At 36.9% G+C, this 26755-nt stretch overlaps 1 pseudogene; it reads right to left on the bottom strand.

Annotated features, from left to right (window-relative positions):
- Positions 1 to 11418: 11418 nt before the first annotated feature.
- LOC105005129 overlaps positions 11419 to 26755 on the bottom strand; it is a 105126-nt pseudogene continuing 89789 nt past the window's right edge.

The following is a 26755-nucleotide window of genomic DNA, read 5'->3' on the forward strand; positions in this document are numbered from 1 at the left end:
GGCTGGATGGCATCACTGACTCAATGGACGTGAGTCTGAGTGAACTCTGGGAGTTGGTGATGGACAGGGAGGCCTGGTGTGCTGCAATTCATGGGGTCACAAAGAGTCAGACACGACTGAGCGACTGATCTGATCTGATATTTCTAGTGTGTGAGATGAGTGCAACTGTGCAGTAGTTTGAAGAGTTTTTAGCATTGTCTTTCTTTGGGATTGGAATGAAAACTGACCTTTTCCAGTCCTGTGGCCACTGCTGAATTTTCCAAATTTGCTGACATATTGAGTGCAACACTTTAACAGCATCATCTTTTAGGATTTGAAATAGGTCAAGTGGAATTCCATCACCTCCACTAGCTTTGTGTACAGTGATACTTCCTGAGGCCCACTTGACTTCACATTCCATAATGTTTGGCTCTGGGTGAGAGATCACACCATCGTGATTATCTGGGTCATTAAGATCTTTTTTGTATAGTTCTTCTGTGTATTCTTGCCACCTCTTAATATCTTCGCTTCTCTTAGGTCCATAACATTTCTGTCCTTTTTTGTGTTCATCTTTGCATGAAATGTTCCCTTGGTACCTCTAATTTTCTTGAAGAGATCTCTAGTCTTTCCCATTCTATTGTTTTCTTCTATTTCTTGGCATTGATCATGGAGAAAGGTTTTCTTATCTCTCCTTGCTATTCTTTGGAACTCTGCATTCAAATGGGTTTATCTTTCCTTTTCTCCTTTGCCTTTCACTTCTCTTCTTTCACAGCTATTTGTAAGGCCTCCTCAGACAATCATTTTTCATTTTTGCATTTCTTTTTCTTGGGTATGGTCTTGATCACTGCCTCCTGTACAGTATCATGAACCTCTGTCCATAGTCCTTCAGGCACTCTATCAGATCTAATCCCTTGAATCTATTTGCACTTCCACTGTATATTCATAAGGGATTTGATTTAGGTCGTACCTGAATTGTCTAGTCATTTTCCCTACTTTATTCAAGTCTGAATTCAGCCATAAGGAATTCATGATCTGAGCCACAGTCAGCTCCTGTTCTTGTTTTTGCTGACTGTATAGAGCTTCACCATCTTTATTCTCAAAGAATATAATCAATCTGATTTCAGTATCGACCATCTGGTGATGTCCATTTGTAGAGTCTTCTCTTGTGTTGTTGAAAGAGGGTGTTTGCTCTGACCAATGCATTCTCTTGGCAAAACCCTATTAGCTTTTGCCCTGCTTCATTCTGTACTTCAAGGCCAAATTTGCCTGTTACTCTATGTATCTCTGGACATACCTCTTTTGCATTTAAGTCCCCTTTGATGAATGACATCTTTTCTGGGTGTTAGTTCTAGAAGGTCTTGTAGGTCTTCATAGAACTGTTCAACTTCAGCTTCTTCAGCGTTACTGGTCGGGGCATAGGCGTGCATTACTGTGATATTGAAAGGTTTGCCTTGGAAACAAACAGAGATCATTCTGTCATTTTTGAGATTGCATCCAAGTACTGAAGTTCAGACTGTTTTATTGACTATGATGGCTACTCCTTTTCTTCTAAGGGATTCTTGCCCACAGTAGATGAAAGAATTTCAGAATCTATGGCTTTCTAAATTCTTCAAGGTTTATTAGTCTCTGTACCCTGACACAGCAATAAGCTGATAACTATAAGGCATTACTTTCCAGTGAAGAGGGTATTTAAAAGCTGAATAGCTGCAAAATAGCTTATAATATTACAATGCTAGCTAAAAGGATTAGAACTAATGAGCAACATTTGGATTACATGTTTGTATGGTACTATAAAAATTATCATTCTCCTAAAATAGTGTAAGCTCTTTTTGTGGCTATTCAGCTTTTAAATACCTTCTTCACTGAAAAGTAATGCATTATAGTTATCAGCTTGTTGCTGTGTCAGGGTACAGAGACTAATAAACCTTGAAGGATTTGAAAGCCATAGATTCTGAAATTCTTTCATCAAGTTTCTCTGGCAGGTTAAATTACTTATTAATATCAGGCTGCAGTTCCTCCTAATAGTGAAAGGTCACCTTAAGTGTCTCTGTAAATAATTACATAATTCTAAAACCTTGCAGTTGAAATACCCATTTTTAATCATCCAACTCATTTCTAGAACATATCAAGGCAATAAGATCATTTTAAAGTTGATATTTTAGTCTCCAACTTAATCATTGTTCAAGATAGGAAACAATCAGTAACCATATCCAAAATAATTTTAAAGCTAATTTACTTAACTCTTACCTCTTTCATGTTTCAATTGTCAACTCTATTTTATAAATAAGTGGTGAGAGTAATCAAAAGTGTCTCATAAATGGCTATGTGTAAAATGTGCATGTTTTTTAACCTAAACTTTAACAATGAAGCTAACTTTCACTGAAGAATCAACTAAGTTTATGTACATTCCCCACTTTGGTGTATGGGTGCAATATTTCCTTTTTCATAATTCATAAACTTAACCTGAAGATTTGAAAAACAATAATGCATGCTTCTTTGTATCAACCGTATGATACTGCATGCTGTGTACTTAGTCACTCAGTCATGTCCGACTCTTTATGACCCCACAGACTGTAGCCCACCAGGTTATTCTGCCCATGGAGATTCTCAAAGTAAGAATACTGGAGTGGGTTGCCATGCCCTCTCCAGGGGATCTTCCCAACACAGGGACTGAACCCAGCTCTCCCACATTGCAGGTGATTCTTTACTGTCAAGCCAATATATGATATTAGTAGGGTGATAACTTCATCCACCACTATAATATTATTTTTGTTTCTTTAGCTTAGATGCCAAAATTAAAAAAAAAAAAGATATACACAAACACACAAAACATTGCAAGGGCATGGAAATTTAGAAAATAATATACATTTGCAAACTATAAATATAAATATTTCCCTATAATTCTATTTAAATGATTCAAGAAAAAGCTTAGGTATTTTTAGTCATTTCACACTTCATTTGAAATTACTCTGAGGGCAAATGAAATAAATAAAATGAGATGTTATATATATCCCATTTAGTTCTCTGTAACAGTGAAAGAAGATGGGGAAGAAGATAGAATGAACCAGCAAATTCATATTTGCCTTATTCCAATCTCCACTAATATACATAGGCTGATCTTCATTAGTAGAAAAAAAAATTTCTGTGAACTATAAAAACTAGAATCCATGTTCTGCTGAGAATTACAACAAAGAGGATTCTTGCCTTCATCTTCAAAGATCAACTTAATCATGGGCTTTTCTGGTAGTCCAGTGGTGAAGACTTTGCCTTCCAACGCAGAGGGTTCAATCCCTGGTCAGTGTGCTAAGAACCCATATGCTTTGGGACCAAAAAAACAAAACACAAAACAGAAGCAACATTGTAACAAATTCAATGAAGACCTTAAAAACTGGTCCTCATTGAAAAAAAAAAAAATCTTAAAAAAAAAATCATACTAATCAGACTTGTCTTCTTGTCTCTCCTTTTGGTTTTTCCTCTTTCTTAGTATTCCTCTTCTAACTCCCACTTGATCTGACAAATGTTTTTAGGTCTTAACATTCATGTTTCTTTTCCTCCCACCCCTGGGCATATTCATCATATGTTAATTCATTTACCAAAAATTGTACTTTTCTTCATTGTAAGAGGGCCTGAGCTCACATGAAAAAATGTTTAAAATAAAGGCTGCAATTAATATGCATATCATTAAACTAATTTTTAAATGCAGTATAATGATCTTAGGGATTCAAGCCTTTTGAGGGTTGTTTGACCTTAAATCTACAAAAAGGTTGAAAAATTACCTCTAGAAGGATAGACTATTTGTAGTTAACAAATAATTTTACATTATACCTCTATAGAATATGTATGAGGAAAACATAAAAAAAGTTATGATACCAAGACCTTTACAGGGATGAAAAGTGCATCAGAAACCTAAGTGAATTGAATATTAATTTGAAACATTTGGTACAGTTGGATAGTAGCATAAATATGGAGAAAATTCCAGAAATTCTGAATTACCAGCTGTATAAATTTCCTTATAAGAAGCTCATTGCTACTAAATTAACTTGCATATTTGAGACTAGAATTTATAAAATATGCAATTTAAAAATAAAATTTTTTATCAGAATTCAACTCAAGATATATTGATTACAGCATACTCACAAATAATGAATACAATCATAGTGGCATAATATTACCCTAACATTTCATTCATGACTGTAGTTTACATTCAGAAGTACCTAGACAAAATTCTGCAGAATTCTGTACACATTTTGATAAATCTCGTTACAAATTATTCAATATCACAGCAGCTCCTATGGATACCAATTCAAGGTAATATCAAATTAAATCTAGGATCTCAGACTCATAGGATAATAAACCACCTGGAAACCATGTGTTGAATAAAAGCACATAATTCACATTCTCTTCCTAAATGAGAACTTTTGTTCATACATACCTGAGTGTCATCATCTCTGACCACTCATCAGTTCAGTTCAGTCGCTCAGTCACGTCCAACTCTTTGCAACCCCATGGACTGCAGCACACCAGGCCTCCCTGTCCATCAATAACTCCCGGAGCTTACTCAGACTCATGTCCATTGAGTCAGTGGTGCTATCCAACCATCTCATCCTCTCTCGTCCCCTTCTCCTCAGACCTTCGATCTTTCCCAGCCTCTGGGTCTTTTCCAATGAGTCACTTCTTCGCATCAGGTGGCCAAACGATGGGAATTTCAGCTTCAGCATCAGTCCTTCCAATGATTATTCAGGACTGATTTCCTTTAGGATAGACTGGCTTGATCTCCTTGCAGTCCAAGGAACTCTCAAGAGTCTTCTCCAACACCACAGTTCAAAAGCATCAATTCTTTGGTGCTCAGCTTTCTTTATAGTCCAACTCTCACATCCATACAAGACTACTGGAAAAACCATAGCTTTTACTAGTCGGACCTCTGTTGGCAAAGTAATGTCTTTGCTTTTTAATATGCTGTCTAGGTTGGTCATAACTTTTCTTCCAAGGAGTAAGCGTCTTTTAATTTCATGGCTGCAGTCACCATCTGCAGTGACTTTGGAGCCCCAAAAAACAAACTCCGTCACTGTTTCCATTGTTTCCCCATCTATTTGCCATGAAGTGATGGGACCAGATGCCATGATTTAGGTTTTCTGAATGTTGAGTTTTAAGCCAACTTTTTCAGTCTCCTCTTTCACTTTCATCAAGAGTCTTTAGTTCTTCTTCGCTTTCTCCCATAAGGGTGGTGTCATCTGCGAATCTGAGATCATTGATATTTCTCCCAGAAATCTTGATTCCAGCTTGTGATTTATCCAGCCCAGCATTTAGCATGATGTAGTCTGCATAGAAGTTAAATAAGCAGGGTGACAATATACAAAATTGACATACTCCTTTCCCAATTTGGAACCAGGCTATTGTTCCATGTCCAATTCTAACTGTTGCTTCTTGACTGCAGTTAATTGTAACTGATCACTCATCTTACAATTTAAAATTAATGGCTTGTTTTTCACTGCCAAGACTGCAATGGCTAATCTAGCTTTAAATGATAATGCAATGAGTGTACTAGAATAAATGCCAATCTAATTTTTTCCAACATTTGCTTTGGCAAGTTGTAGAAACAATAAGGCACTTCTGTCTAAAATTCTGAGGCCAGAAAGAAAACCAAAGGATTTTTTTTTTGTCTGTTTGTTTTGTTTTGTTTTTAATTCGGCTGTGCAGTGCAGCTTGAGGGATCTTAGTTCTCCGACCAGGGATAGTACCTGGACTCTGCAGTTATAGTTCCGTGTCCCAACCAGAAGACTGCCAAGGAATTCCCAAAGAAAACAAGAGTAAAAGGACAATAAATGTATCATCTTTGTTGTCATGTCAGAAATTATTTGCAAATCAAGTATAAGTTTCATGAAATCCTTAAAACAGGATAAAATACACAGAAAACCATCTTATACCAGTAGAGCAAGGCCAAAAATAATCTGAGTAGGTAAAAAGCCACTTTCTGCTACTATGTCCTAGTCACATACTATGAAACACCCAGGGGCTGATAATTAACTACTGTCAAAATCAAAGTGAGAACCCATTAACCCCTTACAAAGCCTTCATTTGTTTCCCTTTGTCTTTCATATTTGACTTTGGGAAGCCAATATATATATATAAGTGACAAATATATATATATGTGACAAATATATATATATATATATATATATATATATATATATAAAGTGACAAACTGCCAAGTATAAAGATAATAAAGGCTTGAAATATAAATAGTTGATTTGACCCATAAGGTCCATCTGCCTGTTGCTTATTATCTCTTCCATTAGGAATTAAACGGCTATTCTATCAGTATTGTTCTTAACTGAAGCTGTATAAAGATTAAATAGAATATTAAAATTACATGAATTGGAGAGGTGCCCATTTGGAATAAGAAGAGACATATTTTTTAAGTTCTGAGATATATTTTTCACATTTATTTTTGTCTACTTATTCACTCAGTGAATATCTACTGGACATCCATTATGCACCTCTTTCAAGCTTTGAAGATACAGTGAAAAAGTGAAAGTTGCTCAGTCATGTCCAACTCTTTGTGACCCCATGGACTAAAACCCACCAGGCTCATCTGTACATGGAATTCTCCAGGCAAGGATAATGGAGGGGGTAGCCATACCCTTCTTCAGGGGACCTTCCCAACACAGGGATCGAGATTAGGTCTCCTGCATTGCAGGCAGATTCTTTACCATCTGAGCCATAGTACTGAACAAAATATACAAAAATAGCTATCTTCTTAGAGTTTATTTTCTAGTTGGGGGCTTTATCCAATTGTATTTGATATTCAGTCTTGGAGGTCTAATGGACATATCAAACTTGGCAAGTCCATATAATTCTAAGTCCCTCTCCCCCTTCAAATGTATTTCTCCTCCAGTCCTTCCTATTTCAGTAAATGGCATCTCAATTCACCATGTGTTTATGTCAAAAACCACAGTTATTTTTGTTTTCTCCCATTCCCTCATTCTACACTTACAGTCCATTCATCATCAGATGCTGCTGGTTCTACTTTCCAGATACATTCCAAATGTAACTGTATAACCTTGGTCATTATTTCTCAACTATACTGGCGTAATAAGTTTTCTAACTTTCCTGATCTGTAAGAGAAAACAGAAGAGGAGGGGAAGACAAAGGGAGAAAAAGAATACAAAACAGAAAGAGGGAAAGAGTATTTCTAATTGTTTACCTAAGGTGTCCAGGAATTAGGCTGAAGCAGATAAATAAATAGATATGTGTGTTTATATATATATATATATGCACAAATATGTATACATACATATCTCTCAGTTCAGTTCAGTTCAGTAGCTCAGTCGTGTCCGACTCTTTGCGACCCCATGAATCACAGCACGCCAGGCCTACCTGTCCATCACCAACTACCGGAGTTCACTCAAACTCAGGCCCATCGAGTCAGGGATGCCATCCAGCCACCTCATCTGCTGTCATCCCCTTCTGTTCCTGCCCCCAATCCCTCCCAGCATCAGGGTCTTTTCCAATGAGTCAACTCTTTGCATGAGGTGACCAAAGTACTGGAGTTTCAGCTTTAGCATCATTCCTTCCAAAGAACACCCAGGACTGATCTCCTTTAGAGAGGAATGGTTGGCTGGATCTCCTTGCAGTCCAAGGGACTCTCAAGAGTCTTCTCCAACACCACAGTTTAAAAGCATCAATTCTTCGGCACTCAGCTTTCTTCACAGTCCAACTCTCACATCCATATATGACCACTGGAAAAACCAGAGCCTTGACTAGAATACCTTTTTGGCAAAGTAATGTCTCTGCTTTTCAATATGCTATCTAGGTTGGCCATAACTTTCCTTCCAAGGAGTAAGCGTCTTTTTAATTTCATGGCTGCGGTCACCATGTGCAGTGATTTTTGAGCCCAGAAAAATAAAGTCTGACACTATTTCCACTGTTTTCCTATCTATTTGCCGTGAAGTAATGGGACTAGATGCCATGATCTTCATTTTCTGAATGTTGAGTTTTAAGCCAACTTTTTCACTCTCCTCTTTCACTTTCATCAAGAGGTTTTTTAGTTCCTCTTCACTTTTTGCCATAAGGGTGGTGTCATCTGCATATCTGAAGTTGTTGATATTTCTCCCGGCAATCTTGATTCCAGCTTGTGTTTCTTCCAGCCCAGCGTTTCTCATGATGTAGTCTGCATAGAAGTTAAATAAGCAGGGTGACGATATACAGTCTTGACAAACTCCTTTTCCTGTTTGGAACCAGTCTGTTGTTCCTTGTCCAGTTCTAACTTTGCTTCCTGACCTGCATACAGGTTTCTCAAGAGTCAGGTCAGGTGGTCTGGTATTCCCCTCTCTTTCAGAATTTTCCAGTTTATTGTGATCGACACAGTCAAAGCCTTTGACATAGTCAATAAAGCAGAAATATATGTTTTTCTGGAACTATCTTGCTTTTTCCATGATCCATCACATATTGGCAATTTGATCTCTGTTTCTTCTGCCTTTTCTAAAACCAGCTTGAACATCTGGAAGTTCATGGTTCACGTATTGCTGAAGCCTACTTATTTTATTAATAATAACATGCTGTTAAAATGAAACACAATCACTAAACATAAATTTTTAAAGTATTTTTCCAATTCATGTCCATTGGAAAGATCCTACTGACAACCTGATAGCAAAGGATATTTCTAGTGCCCAGACTTTGGTCTTAGTATATCATTTTCCTATAAAATGAGCCAAAGTTTCTCAAAAACAGCAGGGATTATATAATGTTTGCATGGAAACATTTTACCTTAGGTACCAAAAAATAAATAAATAAATCTCAAGACCTCTACTAGGGTCATGCCAAAGGACTCTGTAGTTATTGAAGAGTTTCATACTGGTTGAAGATTCAAAAATGCAAGCATCAAAAATAAGATAATTTAAATACATAAAATGGAATAAATGTAACAGTTTATTGTGATGATAAAAAAATGCTCATTGCTCATTATTTGAAGATGCTGGTAAATGGACTCATTATGCTGTGAAATAAATGTAAAAACTTGAATATGTATCCTACCGTTTTCTACCATCACTGTGTTTTTTGGATAATGAAGCAACATATGAGAAGTTTATTTTTAAGGGAGAATTTCAGATTAGAAAATAATATGACAGAATTATATCATTTTATATACACTAATGAATTAATTAATCTAGATATTGATCAACAGTTACTCTTAACATCAGAAAACAAGACAGACTTTATGTGCCTCATTTTAGATAAACACAATACTATCTATGAAACAGTATTACAAAAAAGAGAAATTAATAAATCTGAATCACATCAAGCCTCCATTTCTAATCTATAGAAACATACACAAGACTTTTGGTTTACAAATTTGTGAATTTACTGGGTGAGATCTGAAACTGGCCCCTATATATGGAGGGCAAGAAGAGATCCAAGAAAGAGGCTGACCATTCCTGATTGGTAGGTGGCAGGTTTAATAAGCAAGGGGACTTAATTGCCAGGCTTGACTTGGGCAGCTGCAAGACAAGCAGATCTTCACACCTGAACATCAGAATCTTAAAAGTTTATATAGAAGCTTTAACTGGGTTCAGTCATGTTTACGTCTAGATGGTCTCAACAGTAAATTACTCTCTCCAGTTTGCATCCTTGAAAATGGTTCCGGCTGTGTTATCAGTGGGTGGAACATATATTCATTCAAAGGACAGAGAAGAGGGAGAGGAGCCTCTGACTACCCTGACCCAGTTCACAGGTCAATTGCTGGTCATGACCTCTCAATAACTTCTTTAACAAAGAGCAAAGAATATGTTAAAAGACACAGGAGAGAAGCAATCAGCAAAAGCTGAACTACAGCTGAACTACTGCTGGACAAAGAACCTTATTTCTGATTCAACAACTATGTTGCAAGTAATTTTTAAAAAAGAGAAAGATGGAGAGAAACAGACACTATGAGCTCTAAGTTACAAGGCACTAAGGCAGAAACAGAATGATAGGTTGAGAACACCAAGCTTGTTTTGCTGAGTACCAGAGAAACCACAGATAAAGGAATGACTCACTCATAGCCCCTCACTAAGCATCATGCAGATGCAGGCACATTGAGGGACTAGAATGACATAGTGAGCTTTACACCACAAAGATGAAAACCTACCACAAGTTTCATAATGAATCCTGCCCATTTTGCAAATGTAACACATGACAAGGTATGAAGAACAGTCACACTTAAGGCAATGGCACCCTACTCCAGTACTCTTGCCTGGAAAATCCCATGGACGGAGGGCCTGGTGGGCTATAGTCCATGGGGTCGCTAAGAGTCGGACAGGACTGAGCGACTTCACTTTCACTTTCACTTTTCACTCTCATGCATTGGAGAAGGAAATGGCAACCCACTCTAGTGTTCTTGCCTGGGGAATCCCAGGGACGGGGTAGCCTCGTGGGCAGTCGTCTATGGGGTTGCACAGAGTCAGACATGACTGAAGCGACTTAGCAGCAGCAGCACATTTGTATAGTGAACTCTTGAAACTAAAAATTTGCTTACCATCATTCATTCCTGGGCCCCCTACCCCTCTTGCTCCCTGCTTCCCAGATAAAATACCCCACTCAACTGCCTATCCAGGAAACATATCTTAACTTTGCTTCCTGTCTCTTTATTTGGCCACACTGCAATGAAGCCTTTACATTCTGGAAGAGACTATTGCCTCAGCATTTGGTCTTTCCATTGTGCAGTGGGCAAAAAACCACTTGTTCTACTACAAAATCTTTTAAAGAGACATATTAACTAAATGCAATGTTTATAACTGACCTTGTTCCTGATTTTTTAAATATAAAAATAATTGTGACATTTGTGAGAAAGTTGGAAAAATTTAAACAATGGATCTTTTCTGATATTAAGGATTTATTAAGTTTTTCAAATAATAATGACATCATGGGTATCTTTAAAAAGAAGGTTATTGACTTTCAGAGAAACACTGAAATGTGTACAGATGAAGTAATACCTTTTACGCTTGTACAGGAATGATAAGGGGAAGTAAGTAGGGTACAGAACACGAGATGGGCCAGGTGTCGATAACTGTTGATGATAGATAATGCTAAAGGATTTTATTATATTCTCCTATTTCTATATATGGTTAAAGGTTTCTATAATAAATAATTTAAAATAAATGTTCAAAGTGACATGATATAAAATATATAAGTAAAGTTTTTGAGACAAGAAGATACAACTGTGTTCCTTTAATTGTTGGGTGTTGGGTCATTTGCTAAGTGTTTTGAAACATTTAAAATCAGACAAGAACATAATATTTGAGGTTTTATGCCTTTAGTGCATGTTGTGTTGGCAGAGGTGTTTTCAGAGGAGTAGAATTTCTCTTGTATCAGTACTTCTAACGTTGTATAGGTTAAATTATAGTAAAAAGGCAACTGTAAATAAGATGTAGTGCCTCTACTTTAATTAATAACACAACTTTATTATAGTAAGCCAAATTTATATTCCACCATCAAGAGGGGTTCTTTCATTACATCATTTTATGATGGATCATTAAAAATACCTTAATAGCCTTTTCATTACCCCTTAACATAATCAGTGAAAGATTTGAAGCTGGAAGATTTCAAGGCTGCATTGCTTTGAACTTCATTTGTAATTTTAGTAGAGCAAATAGACCCTAAATGTTTCTTAATGTGGATAAATTCATTTTATTTCCATTGAACATTTTATTTTGGTATACTAGTCAGCTGGGGCTGCCATTAAAAAAGAAAAACAAACAAACAAACACCAACTGAATGACCTAAATAATAGACATTTATTTTCCCACATTGTGAAGGTTGGAAGTCTGGAATCATGATGCTGGCAGGGTTAGTTTCTCCTAAGGCCTCTGTCCTTCACTCACAGATACAGGCCTTCTCTTTGTGTCCTCACAAGGCCTTTGTGTATATCTCTGGGATCTCTTCCTCTTGTTGTAATGACATCAGTCATTGGATTAGGGCATTTATGGCCACATTTAATCTTAATGACCTTCTTAAAGGCCCTATCTCCAAATATAGTCATCCTGGGAATTAGAGCTTCAATATATGAATTCGGGGAATACTGTTGGGTTCAGAGTACAGCGGGATTCTTTAACACTGAGCCACCCGGGAATCAGAAAATACCTCTGTCAATATAATATACACTAAAAGCATGAAGCTTCAAATATTACAGTTTTGTATGATTTTAAATGATTCAAAACACTTAGCAAATGATCCACCAATTAAAGGAACACTGCTGCTGCTGCTGCTAAGTCGCTTCAGTCATGTCCGACTCTGTGCGACCCCATAGATGGCAGCCCACCAGGCTCCTCTGTCCCTGGGATTCTCCAGGCAAGAATACTGGAGGGGGTTACCATTTCCTTCTCCTAAAGGAACAAGCTGTGTCTTATCTCAAAAACTTTATATATCTTAATATCATGTTGCTTTGCATATTTATTTTAAATAATTTATTGTAGAAAAATTTAACCATATGTAGAAATAGAAGAATATAATAAAATCCTTCACCATTACCCATCATTGGCAGTTATTAACACCTGGTCCATCTTGTGTTATATTCCCTACCTACTTCCCCTTATCATTTCTGAGCAGATATAAGATGCAAAATTAAAATGTAAGATTAGGTGTCTCTTAATAATTCAGGAGGATGACTGGGCAAAAGTTCATTTTTCACATAAGAAAAACATTTCCAAAGAATATCATGACTTTCAAAAGGTCCACCTGCTGAAAGTTCAGTAATTGGACAACTGCCCATTTGCTGAGATCCAAGTTCTCCAGCATCTATTTTCAGCCTGCCCTCTACACAGCTTCTTAGCCCCCTGGACACTCACTTCCAATTTTGGGAACTAATTCCTCACATCCGGTGGCACACTTCTTTTGTTTGTTTTTAATACACAGATTTGTTGTCAAAAAGATTTAAAAGTTACAAATAGCAAACAAACACATGAAAAGATGCTTCACATTATATATCATTAGAGAAATGCAAACGAAAACAGCAATGAAATACCACTACACACCTAGAAAAATGGGTGAAATCCAGAACTGACAACACCAGATGCTGGTGAAGTATGGAGCATCGAGTTCTCATTCATTTCTGGTGGAAATGAAAAATGATAGGCATTTTGGAAGACAGTTTGGTGGCATTTAATGAAACTAAACATACTCTTACCATAGAATTCCAGCAAATTCACTCCTTGGTATTTACCTGAAAGAACTGAAACTGTATACCCACACAAAAACCTGCATATGGATATTTACTGCAGCTTTATTCACAAATGCCAAAATTTGGAAGTGACCATGATGCCCATCAGTAGGAGAATAGATAAATAAACGGTGGTGCATCCAGACAATGAAATATTATTTATCACTAAAAAGAAATAGCTATCAAGTTAAAAGACATGGAGGAAACTTAAATGCATAATACTAAGTGAAAGAAGCTAATCCAAAAATTTTACATACTGTATGATTCTAATTAGATGATATTCAGAAAAAAGACAAAATTATAGATATTTTCAGTGGTTGCCAGAAATTAAGGGGAAAGGATATGTGAATAGGTAAAGCAGGGCTTTAGGGCAGTGCAGATGCCCTGTATGATACCATAATGATGTATATATTTCATTATTTAAATACATTTGCCAAAGCTCATAGAATGCACAACACCAAGAATGAATTTTAATGTAAGCTTTAAACTTCAGGTACATGCATGCATGCTGTCACTTCAGTCATGTCCAACTCTTTGGGACCCTACGGACTGTAGCCCACCAGGCTTCTCTGTCCATGGGATTCTCCAGGCAAGAATACTGGAATGAGTTGCCATGCCCTCCTCCAGGGGATCTTCCTGACCCAGGGATCGAACCCTGGTCTCTTATGTTTCCTGCATTGGCAGGCGGGTTTTTCATCTGCCACCTGGGAACTTCAGGTAATTATGATATATCACTGTGAGTACATCAGTTGTAACAGATTTACCATGGTGGTGAGGGGTGTTGATAATGGGGAAGCTATGCATGCATGGGGACACAGAATATGGGAAATCTCCATACATTCTGTTCTAAAAAAATATGCTCTATTTTTAAAGCATAATAAAATTTTGAAAGTTTTCAAAGTTTGAATCCCATCGCTTTTACTTACCATGTGATTTTGAATGAATTAATATCTATGAAGTCCAGCATGTATACCTGTCTATAAAATGGAATATCAAAAGTATATGGCTTTCAAAACGATTAAGGATAATTTAAAATATATATATATAAGAATTTTACAAAATGCTTTCATGGAACAACAGACTGGTTCCAAATAGGGAAAGGAGTATGTCAAGGCTGTATATTGTCACTCTGCTTATTTAACTTATATGCAGAGTACATCATGAGAAATGCTGGGCTGGAAGAAGCACAAGCTGGAATCAAGATTGCCGGGAGAAATATCAATAACCTCAGAGATGCAGATGACACCACCCTTATGGCAGAAAGTGAAGAGGAACTACAAAGCCTCTTGATGAAAGTGAAAGAGGAGAGTGAAAAAGTTGGCTTAAAGCTCAACATTCAGAAAACGAAGATCATGGCATCTGGTCCCATCACTTCATGTGAAATAGATGGGGAAACAGTGGAAACAGTGTCAGACTTTATTTTTCTGGGCTCCAAAATCACTACAGATGGTGACTGCAGCCATGAAATTAAAAGACGCTCTCTCCTTGGAAGGAAAGTTATGACCAACCTAGATAGCATATTCAAAAGCAGAGATATTACTTTGCCCACAAAGGTCTGTCTAGTCAAGGCTATGGTTTTTCCTGTGGTCATGTATGGATGCGAGAGTTGGACTGTGAAGAAGGCTGAGCCCCAAAGAATTGATGCTTTTGAACTGTGGTGTTGGAGAAGACTCTTGAGAGTCCCTTGGACTGCAAGGAGATCCAACCAGTCCATTCTGAAGGAGATCAGCCCTGGGATTTCTTTGGAAGGAATGATGCTAAAGCTGAAACTCCAGTACTTTGGCCACCTCATATGAAGAGTTGACTCATTGGAAAAGACTCTGATGCTGGGAGGGATTGGGGGCAGGAGGAGAAGGGGATGACAGAGGATGAGATGGCTGGATGGCATCACTGACTCAATGGACCTGAATCTGGGTGAACTCTGGTAGTTGGTGATGGACAGGGAGGCCTGGCGTGCTGCGGTTCATGGGGTGGCAAAGAGTCGGACACGACTGAGTGACTGAACTGAACTGAACTTCAGGTACATGTTTGTACTAAATTGATGGGAGGCTTTCAGCTGGGACGTAAGTGAGAAACAAAAGGTGCAGCTAGGAGGCCATTTATTCCTTTACAGTACTTCTATAAGGAGATCATAGAAATACTGATTTCCATTGATTACTTTATAGATTCCCAAGATCTCAACATGAGATTTAGTCTATAATGTTAGCATAATTTTAAAAATCATTCTTTTCATGAGGCAATACATATTCATGGTATACATTTCAAACTTAGCTAAATGATATATGGTGAAAATAAATCCCCCTACTCCTTTCTTCAACCCAAAAAATCTATATTCAATATAGATAATCTAGTTTTATTAGTAAGAACTCTGGTGATTTTTTTTTTGCACTTAAAAATAAAAGATTTGCCAGAGCAATGTTTTAGTACCTTTATATTCTTTCCCCCTAATTTTCAAAACCTCATTTCTAATAAACTCATATTCCCACTGTATAGATGAAACTGATGCTGAAAATGATTAAGAAGCTGCTCAGAACCGTGAGCTAGGATTTATCCCATATCCTTGTGGTTGTGATTCCAAAACCAAAGGTTTTAAATTTGACTAATCAGCTTTATTAAGCTGAGTCCTAGAGTAAGGATTTATTTATTCTCTTACCTAAAATAATGTTTTCTGATCTCTATGAAGTTTTACTTTGATTTTCTTTGTTCCCTACACCCATTTTTCTCCCATACCCCCTCCCTAAACCTCCTAAGAATTGTCATTTTCTAGGATTTCAGGATGAGACTCTCTATACAATCCCATTTTAAACTTTTTTCTAACTTTAGAAATGTGGCAATGAGAATTTTAGACAGCTTTTCTTCAGATTCAATTTTGATCATATATAAAACTCTTTCAGCCTTCTCAGGTCCTTTCATGAACAGGCTCAGAAGTAAGGCACCTTAAGTTTGATGAATTTCAAGTCTCACAAAATGCACTGCTCACTGTCAAGTATATTCATTCATAGCCATTCTCTTTCTACACCTCAAAGTCAAGAAACGTATTTTTATAAAAGAATTTCCCAAACTACCACTGCTAATTCCATATGAATTCAGTGAGGAGATAAGAGAAATACCCAAAGGAAGCACCATTTGCTCATGTTCAATCAAAATAAAATATCAAGTCATATTCGTTTCCCTTACTATTAAACAGTTATTTTTTAAAAAATCTAAGAGCTAATATGTGATTTCAGAAGTTCCTATTTTTGAAATAACTAACACTAACTAGTGTGTCCTAAGACAATGTGGTATAATGGGAAGCACAGTAGCTGGATGAGCTGCACCTCTCACTAATGGACGATTTTAGGGATCCATTCACTAGTCTTCAAATTCAGCTTCCATAAAATCATCTTAATATCTACTGGGGCTATAAGAACCTTCAGTGATATGTATTAAATGTTTTATAAACTGTAAAGAACATAAAGTGGAGGATGTATTATCTCTGAAAAAAAGGTATGTTTTCTGGTAAGAGTTTTGTCGCAAAATCTCATTCCTTGTTCACAGCATTTAAAAAGCTACACAAATATTTTAAATCAGTTCCAAATTTGGCTACACAAATATTTTAAATCAGTTCCAATATGAGTTTTATCCTTGGCAGGGAAGATGGAAGGTAATCCCACACAGAGTAATGCAAGTTCCAGGAACAAAGACTGTGAATTTTAGCATCATCATCTGGAGTACTATAAGTAGAGTGGTAAAACTCAAAGAAGCCTTTTCAGAAGGGAAATGGAGAATACGAGATGTAAAGTTTCATGTCCGAAGTAACAAAAAATAATCAACTAAATACTACAATATAAAATAAAGATTTGTTTAAAGTAACAAAAATCATTATTGGTGAAAACTCTACAACCCAGAATCCAAGGCTGCCAGGTCACGCTTTTCTTTTTCTTAACATTTATATGTATTATCTGTAAAGCTCTCATGCTCGAGTCTCAGCTACTGGGTAGCTCAGCAGTGGAACCATGTGGGAACAGATAGCTCTGACCAGACTACCTCAGTTCATACCATGTATGTAATTCTCAAGACTAGTTCTGGTGCTAATCAATCTTCTGAGATTTTCAGCCTGGCAACAGATGCATCAGCAATTTGTATCTATAAATAATACATATCCAAGTGGAACCTGATAACTTTTTTTTCAAATTATTAATTAATTATGTTTGGCTGTGTTGCTGAGCGGGCTTTTCTCTAGTTGCCGTGTGCAGGCTTCTCCCTGTGGCTTCTCTTGTTGCAGAGCAAGGGATCTAGATGTGTAGGGTTCGGTAGTTATAGCACATGGGCTCAGTAGTTGCAGCTCCCAGGCTCTAGAGCACAGGCTCAACAGTTGTGGCATCTGGGCTTGATTGCTCCACAGTATGTGATATCTTCCTGGATCAGGGATTGGACCCTCATCCATGCAGGTGGATTTTTCACCATTGAGCCACTAGGGAAGACACTGATCACTTTTTATTGCTACTACCTTTAACATTTTTGATGTATTTTTGTTGTTGTTGTTAATTGCTACTTTGAAGGCAAATATAATCCCCTGGAGAAGGGAATGGGCACCCATTCCACTGTTCTTCCACACAGAATACTATGGACAAAGGAGCCTAGCGGCTTGTAGCCCATGGAGTCGCAAAGAGTTAAGACACAACTGAATGAGTAATACTTACTTACTGACAAAGAATAAAACTTCTCAATAAAAAATTTTAGAAAACCAATATCAGGCCCAAAGATAATGCTGATTCATTGAGTGAGTGCTAAATTGGACAGTTAATGAATATGGAATTAATAAAGCTTTATCAGATAAATAGTTCCTGCCTCTTTTCTAAAGATAAATGAAAGTGCATTAGGCTTAGCTGAAGTCTCAAAATCAAAGAAAAGTGCAAATATAAACATATTTCTTTTTGTAAGAGATCTACTCCTAGCATGTGAAAGTTACTATTTTATGAATCTAACATTTCTAAATTAAAGTGGCTTGATATTCACATTTCAAAAGTTGAAGAGTCATTTAATGTTGATAATTATTGCTAAAAATATCTTATTTATAAATTCTGAGTTTTTCTCTTAACTTGATAAAGTCTGGTAGCTTTATTTATTCCTCAATCTAGACAGACAAGCCTACCTGAGATAAAGCATTTTTGTCACTGGTATATTTACTCAATGTACTGTAGGTCGGATGTCAGTATGACAAGAGATAGTGAAAACAATTTTGGCATTCATCTTCATATTGCATAAACAGCAAGAGAACTGAAACTGGGAAGCTGTAATTTAGACAAGCTGACCAGCAGTTACCAATTGCTAAGAATTAAAATTCAATTTTCATACATTGAACCAGAGGAAAGAAGTTCTCAGAAAATTTGACAATACCCTTAGACCTCATCTTAACTTTCCCTCAAACTTTGTATTGTGGATAAATCCTTTAGTATTTTGGAGCTTCTAATGTGTAAAATGAGGAGGTTGTACACGTGGGTCCCTACAAAGCCCCTTTTAAAATTTTATTTGAATACATTAAAAACTAACTTTAGATTTACATAACTTCAGGAATAGTACAAGAGTTTTCCTGTATTTCTCATGCAGCTTCTTCTAATGTTATTTTATACAACTACAGTAAAATAATGAAGAATAAGAAATTAATGTTGATGCAATATTATTAACTAAACTACAGAGCTTATTTGAATTTCACAAACTTTCCATTAATGTCATTTTTCTTTTGTAGCATCCTGTACAAGATTTCACATTATATTTAGTTGTCATTTTTATTTGTTATACAATCTATGGCAGTTCCTTAGCTTTTCTTGTCTTTTATGCTTATGATACTTTTGAAGAATATTCATCAACAATGTTAGAGAATGCCCTTAATATGGGGATCATCTGATGTTTTCTCATGGTTAGACTGAAGTTGTACATTATTGTCAAAAATAACACATGCATAATGTTGTACCTTTCTTGGTACTTCACATCAAGGGACTCGTGACTTCTCTATGTCTTATTCCTAGTGATGTTTACTTGGATCACTTGGTTAAGATGGTGTCTGCTAAAGTTATCATTCTTCCCTTCACAGTTGATAAATACCTTGGGAGACACACTTGAGGTTATGCAAATTTTTTTCTCCTCAAACCTTTTCCCAAAATTTCTCTATTCATCAATGGATTTTTGTCTGTAACAAATTATGACTGAAGGTAGTGCCTAACAATAGTCCTTTATTTCCCTTGTTTCTTCTATGTTTTCATTAGAATTCTACTATAGGAAAGGCTTGTCATGTTTCCATAATTTATTAGTTAATCTGATTATTTATTTAAGTCAGTAAGGATCCATGAAAATGTATTTTAGCCCAGGAGTTATATTCCAATACTATTATTATTTTATTCTTTTGAAAAAGTTATTCTAGTTCTGCCTAGGGTTCCCTAGGGTGACTCTGTATTGTTTTTGTTGTTGTCTTCTCTCTTTGCAAAACTCTTTACTTTCTGGAACCAGAAGAAGTTTCAGATTCTTCTGGGTCCTAGGTGACCTAATTGTGATCAGAATATCATGGCTTCTAGGCCATACTAACAGACAGAATAAGAAAATGTGTTTGTGTACTAACCCCTGCATGGGTGAACAAACACACTCCATGTCTATTGTTCTATTTATTAATCTATCAAAAACCAGTTTATACAGATAGCTCAAACCAAATCCAGCACTGCATAGTTCATTCTAGCCTTCCTTCTTTCCTTATTTGTAAGTTCTTTCTTTGAAAATGAGAAATGTGAGACCTGGCTCTCATTTTATCAACACTATTTTTCATATTTGTCAGTTTCAGTACACACATAAAATAGTTTCAGAATTGCTAAGTCATACCCCTACAAAAAACAATTTTCCTAACCAGAGTTTATTTTGTCTTTGTATGTGTCAGTTGTTCAGTTGTGTCCAAATCTTTGCAACCCCATGGACTGTAGCCGACCAGGCTACTCTGTCCATGGGATTCTCCAGGCAAGAGTACTGCACTGGGTAACCATTCCCTTCTCCAGGGGACTTTCTCTACCCAGGAATCGAATCCCAGTCTCCTGCATTGCAGACAGATTCTTTACCATCTGAGGCACCAGGGAAGCCCCTATTTTGTCTTTATCTTACAGTATTTCCCACAGTTTCTTATATTAGTTCTTGACTTCTCCACTTTTTTCAGGGTGGGATATGTTATTCACTTGTGATGCAGTTAGGTTTACTTGCTGGTATTTGTAGTAAATTTTTGGTTCCCATCACATCGTGGTTGGTTTAAAATGTCTATTTTTGGGCATATGTGAATACCCTCAGGGCATTTTAAAATTATTATCATTTCCCCAAAACATTGATGTTTTAAATTGCTATTTATGAAAAAATTCAATCTATTAAGTGGTCATTTCCCAGTTTATTTTTGTTTTAATGAAAGTCACATATAATTACAAAGAGAGTTTCCAATGGTATCTCTAAGTAGATTTAAATTCTGACCAAAAGAAGAAAAATATTAACAACCAGCTATCTCATACACTGTTATAATTTCTCATATTTATAATTGTCATGCATATTTTATGACTGTAATTAAAATGCATAATTTTGATTGTTTATTAAGAGACACATTTCAAAAAGTTGACTTTACTCCTTCCACAGGCACATAGACTACAACACTCAACTAAATGATTTCTAAGATTTTATACTTGTTTTTGGACTCAAGATCTGATGACAGAGGGCCTGATGAACTATTGACAGAAGCTCATGACATCATACAGGAGGCATGATAAAGACCATCTCCAAGAAAAGGAAATGAAAAAAGCCAAAATGGTTGTCTGAGGAGGTCTTACAAATAGCTGAGAAAAGAAGAGAAGCTAAAGGCAAGACAAAATGAAAAATATACCCATCTGAATGCTGAGTTCCAAAGAATAGCAAGGAGAGATAAGAATGCCTTCCTCAGTGATCAAGGCAAAGAAATAGAGGAAAACAATAGAATGGAAAAGACTAGAGATCTCTTCAAGAAAATTAGAGACGTAAAGGGAAGATACAGGGCTTCCCTGATATCTCTGTTGGTAAAGAATCCACCTGCAATTCAGGAGACCCCAGTTCTATTCCTGAGTTGGGAAGATCTGCTGGAGAAGGGATAGGTTACCCACTCCAATATTCTTGTGCTTCCCTTGTGGCTCAGCTGGTAAAGAATCTGTCTGCAATCCCAGAGACCTGGGTTTGATTCCTGGGTTGGGAAATCCCCTGGAGAAGGAAAGGCTACCCACTCCAGTATACTTGCCTAGAGAATCCCATGGACTATACAGTTCATGGGATCACAACGAGTTGGACATAACTGAGTAACTTTCACAAGGGAAGATTTCATGTAAAGATAGGCACATTTAAGGACAGAAACCATATGGACCTAACAGAAGCAGAAGATATTAAGAAGAGGTGGCAAGAATACACAGAAGAAATGTACAAAAACGATCTTCATGACCCAGATAACCATGATGGTGTGATCACACCTAGAGCCAGACATCCTGGAATGTGAAGTCAAATGGGCCTTAGGAAGCATCACTATGAACAAAGCTAGTGGAGGTGATGGAATTCCAGCTATGCTATTTCAAATCCTAAAAGATGATGCTGTGAAAGTGCTGCACTCAATATGCCAGGAAATTTGGAAAACTCAACAGTGACCACAGGACTGGAAAAGGTCAATTTTCATTCCAATCCCAAAAGGGCCAATGCCAAAAACTCTTCTAACTACCATACAATTGCACTCATCTCACATGCTAGCAAATTCATGCTCAAAATTCTCCAAGCCAGGCTTCAACAGTACATGAACTGAGAACTTCCAGATATTCAAGCTGGATTTAGAAAAGCCAGAGGAACCAGAGATCAAATTGCCAACACATGTTGGATCATTGAAAAAGCAAAAGAGTTCCAGAAAAATCTACTTCTGCTTTATTGACTATGCCAAAGTCTTTGTCTGTGTGGATCACAACAAACTGTGGAAAATTCTTCAAGAGATGGGGATACCAGACCACCTGACCTGCCTCCTGAGAAATCTGTATGCAGGTCAAGAAACAACAGTCAGAACTGGACATGGAACATGGACTAGTTCAAAATTGGGAAAGGCATATGTCAAGGCTGTATATTGTCACCCTGCTTATTTAACTTTTATGCAGAGTACATCATGAGAAATGATGGGCTGGATGAAGCACAATCTGGAATCAAGTTTGCTGGGAGAAATATCAATAACCTCAGATATGCTGATAATGCCACCTTTATGGCAGAAAGTGATGAAGATCTAAACAGCCTCTTGATGAAAGTGAAAAAGGAGAGTGAAAAAGCTGGATTTTTCACTGAACATTCAAAAACCTAAGATCATGGCATGCGGTCCCATCATTTCATGGCAAATAGATGGGGAAACAATGGAAACAGTGACAGACTTTATTTTTTGGGCTCCAAAATCACTGCAGATGGTTACTGCAGCCATGAAATTAAAAGACACTTGCTCCTTGGAAGGAAAGCTATGACCAGCCTAGATAGCATATTACAAAGCAAAGACATTACTTTGCTGACAAAGGTCTGTCTAGCCAAAGTTTTGGTTTTTCCAGTAGTCATGTATAGATGTGAGAGTTGGACTTTAAAGAAAGCTGAGCACTGAAGAATTGATGCTTTTGAACTGTGGTGTTGGAAAAGACTCTTGAGGTTCCCTTGGACTGCAAGGAGATCCAACCAGTCAATCCTTAAGGAAATCAGTCCTGAATACTCATTGGAAGGACTGATGCTGAAGCTGAAGCTCCAATACTTTGGTCACCTTATACAAAAAGCTGACTCATTAGAAAAGACCTTGATGCTGGGAAAGATTGCAGGCAGGAGGAGAAGAGGATGACAGAGGATGAGTCGGTTAGATGACATCATGGACTTGATGGACATGAGTCTTAGCATGCTCCAGGAGTTGGTGAAGGACAGGGAAGCCTGGCATGCTGCACTATGGGGTTGCAAAGAGTTGGACACGACTGAACAACTGAACTCTGACTCAATCCTGAGTCAGAAGAAGAGGTCTAATTTTCTGCACCACACCTGACCACAAAACGCCTCTCAAGGGACAGATAGGGACAGGAGGAATACATGTAATGACTCACTGAACTAATAAATTCTGGTAATTGTACCCCATTTTGTGATCTGTCAAAGGTCAAAGTTGATTAAAGCAGATCATAAAATTAGAAACTTTTTTTTTTTTCTGATACCAGTTTCAATTTTATATTCTGGTATGTGGAATGGAAATCACATGATTCAAGTTATATAATATCTACTGTTACATATTAAACTCTTAAGGTTAGAATTCACCAGATTTAACAATATGAAGAGACTTGTATAAGGAAGTTGATGAGTTTGATAAGAAATTCTCTAAAAAAATGATTCATGTGTTGGCTGTTATTCTTAAGCAGAATATGCTCCAAAATAATTCATTTCCACTCCATATTTTTAATATTGTGTGTAGTTTCCTTTCCTATCTTTATTTGAATTTTACATGTTAATATTAGTCATGGGAAAGTAATATAAAGCAAACACATTATCTTGATTGATGGCTGGAGATTGACAAGTCTCATTGTCAGTTTGGTAGAACTGCGCAGGTATCCTAGCTCAGGCTTCAAAATTTCCCTCAGAGATCTTGTGGTAATTAACAGTGAAGTGTAATATCTTTTCATAACTGTGATTTTGTTGAATCCAGGTGACTCTAAGGTGCCAATTAAGTTGAGAACTGTGCCGAATCCAAGCCCTGGAATTTTAGCTGTCACATGCCATTAGAGAACACTTAGCCAGTGGACACAGTGATGTCATTCTGGAGCATTCTCAGTTGGCACACTAAGCTAGCAGTGATTTCAGCAGGTTTTCTGATAGCATAAGGTCATGATATTCCTAACAATACTGAAAACAAAAGTACTCCTAGAAAAGATAAGTTACCTCAACTTATCTTGAGAATTGTGTCCTATAGGAGAACATTAGCAGAATTTGAACTTAAGCAGAAATAATTCAGGAAATATTTCCACTAAAATTCTAAGCCCCACAACCATTTTGTTTTCTTTGAGTTTAGGTACTCTGTACTGTTTCAAATATAGATTTTAAATGAGTAAAATGTCTGACTTTCTTTAAAGCTTATATGTGTATATATATATGTTTCATACAAGTGTATATGTTTCATATACATATATTTTTTTCCAGAGAGAGGGAAAGTACTTGCAAAGCTCAAAAAATAATAATAGTTACATAAAATTTTCACTTGCCCTGATTTACCATAATTTCTAAATAATATCTAATGAATAATGAAAGTTGCTCAGTTGTGTCTGACTCTTTGCGACCCCATGGACTATACAGTTCATGGAATTCTCCAGGCCAGAATACTGGAGTGCGTAGCCTTTCCATTCTCCAGGGGATCTTCCCAAACCAGGGATCGAACCCAGGTCTCCTGGATGGCGGACAGATTCTTTAACAGTTGGGCCACAAGGGAAGTGCTGCTGCTAAGTCACTTCAGTCGTGTCCAATTCTGTGCGACCCCATAAATGGCAGCCCACCAGGCTGCCTCGTCCCTGGGATTCTCCAGGCAAGAACACTGGAGTAGGTTGCCATTTCGTTCTCCAATGCATGAAAGTGAAAAGTGAAAGTGAAGTGGCTCAGTTGTATCAGACTCTTAGCGACCCCATGGATTGCAGCCTACCAGGCTCCTCCGTCCATGGGATTTTCCAGGCAAGAGTACTGGAGTGGGGTGCCATTGCCTTCTCCGGAAGGAAGCGCTAGTATCCATTATTTCCCAGCTTTCTAATATATCTATTGTTAGTCATAATGAGGTCATTGATTCAGAGATACATGATTATAGTGTTGACACTAAGAAGTATTTTTTTCTTCTATTTATATAAAACAGTTCAAATAGCATTTTAGCATTAGAAAGGAAGATATTAAAAGACTTTTGTGCTTACATATTCACAATAATATCATTTTCTCTATTTTCTCACTGAAAGGATGATAACACTAAGCTTTTAGTAACTAATAAAGTCCCTTACATTAACACAGCCACCTATAATTACATTCTAATGTGATCTGTTTTAGGTCTTACCATCTCCCATACTCTGATACAAGTTCAGAGAATTTTTCTTCCTTTACAAATGAATTTAAACAGTTCCCATATTGGATTTCTACTACTTTTTTGAGTTTTGTTTGCAACTGCAAATTTCTCACCCTGAGTCGCATTCACATACTCATTTAGTTTTCTATAAAATTTCTGAGATTTTAATTCTGGAAAGTATTACTCTGAAGATGATTCACATCAAGGGCCACATGTTTCTAACTTGAAATCTCAACAATAAAATCTCTAAAAGGACTACTTAGCTCAGACCTTGGCATCTCAATACTATTCTCCAATAAAATGAACTCAGTCTCCCTGGAAAATGACTGATGTCAGAGCTGGGACACAGAAATGCACAACATGACCCTGGAAAATCTTGAGTAGGCAATAAATAAGGACATACACAGAAAACAATGGGGCACAAGTTGAAAGCAAACAGGCTCCAACTCAAAGGAGCTGCCAATGGCTAAATCGAGCACATATTTAGCAATAAAATAAATGATGATAATACTAGATTACAAGAAACAGAACAAGATAAATGTGCAGTAATCCATATTACTATAAATGAATGAATGAATAAACAGCTCACTACATAAATGCAGGAGGAAAATGTCTCTTTGTTTATCTGGAATTCCAATTAACAAATGCAGGAAGATAAACAAAACAGAAATTGACCATTAGAAAATACCACAATAATATTTGTAGCAGCCAAGAACTATCTATGGATGCTAAAATCAGTGAATAGGAATATTATGAGAAACAGGACATTTATACAGTCTTAAAGTATCTCTTTAGGAGAGACTTGTTAATTACAAAACAAGAATCATAACTTTGCAGTGGAGAAAACTGGTTAATACCACCTTAAACATGGGATCAAAGTTAAGACTACCAGTAATAAGAAATATTTACCTTGTGCTCTTCCTAAAATTATCTAGTGGAGGTGATGGAATTCCAGTTGAGCTATTTCAAATCCTGAAAGATGATGCTGTGAAAGTATTGCATTCAATATGCCAGCAAATTTGGAAAACTCAGCAGTGGCCACAGGACTGGAAAAGGTCAGTTTTTATTCCAATCCCAAAGAAAGACAATGCCAAAGAATGCTCAAACTATTGCACAATTGCACTCATTTCACACGCTAGTAAAGTAATACTTAAAATTCTCCAAGCCAGGCTTCAGCAATACATGAACCATGAACTTCCAGATGTTCAAGCTGGTTTTAGAAAATGCAGAGGAACCAGAGATCAAATGGCCAACATCTGTTGGATCATCAAAAAAGCAAGAGAGTTCTAGAAAAACATCTATTTCTGCTTTATTGACTATGCCAAAGCCTTTGACTGTGTGGATCACAATAAACAGTAGAAAATTCTTCAAGAGATGGGAATACCAGACCACCTGACCTTCCTCTTGAGAAACCTGTATGTAGGTCAGGAAGCAACAGTTAGAACTGGACAAGGAACAACAGACTGGTTTCAAATAGGAAAAGGAGTACA

The sequence above is a fragment of the Bison bison genome, unplaced genomic scaffold (assembly GCF_000754665.1).
Source record: "Bison bison bison isolate TAMUID 2011002044 unplaced genomic scaffold, Bison_UMD1.0 scf7180017864486, whole genome shotgun sequence".
Classification (NCBI taxonomy): domain Eukaryota; kingdom Metazoa; phylum Chordata; class Mammalia; order Artiodactyla; family Bovidae; genus Bison; species Bison bison.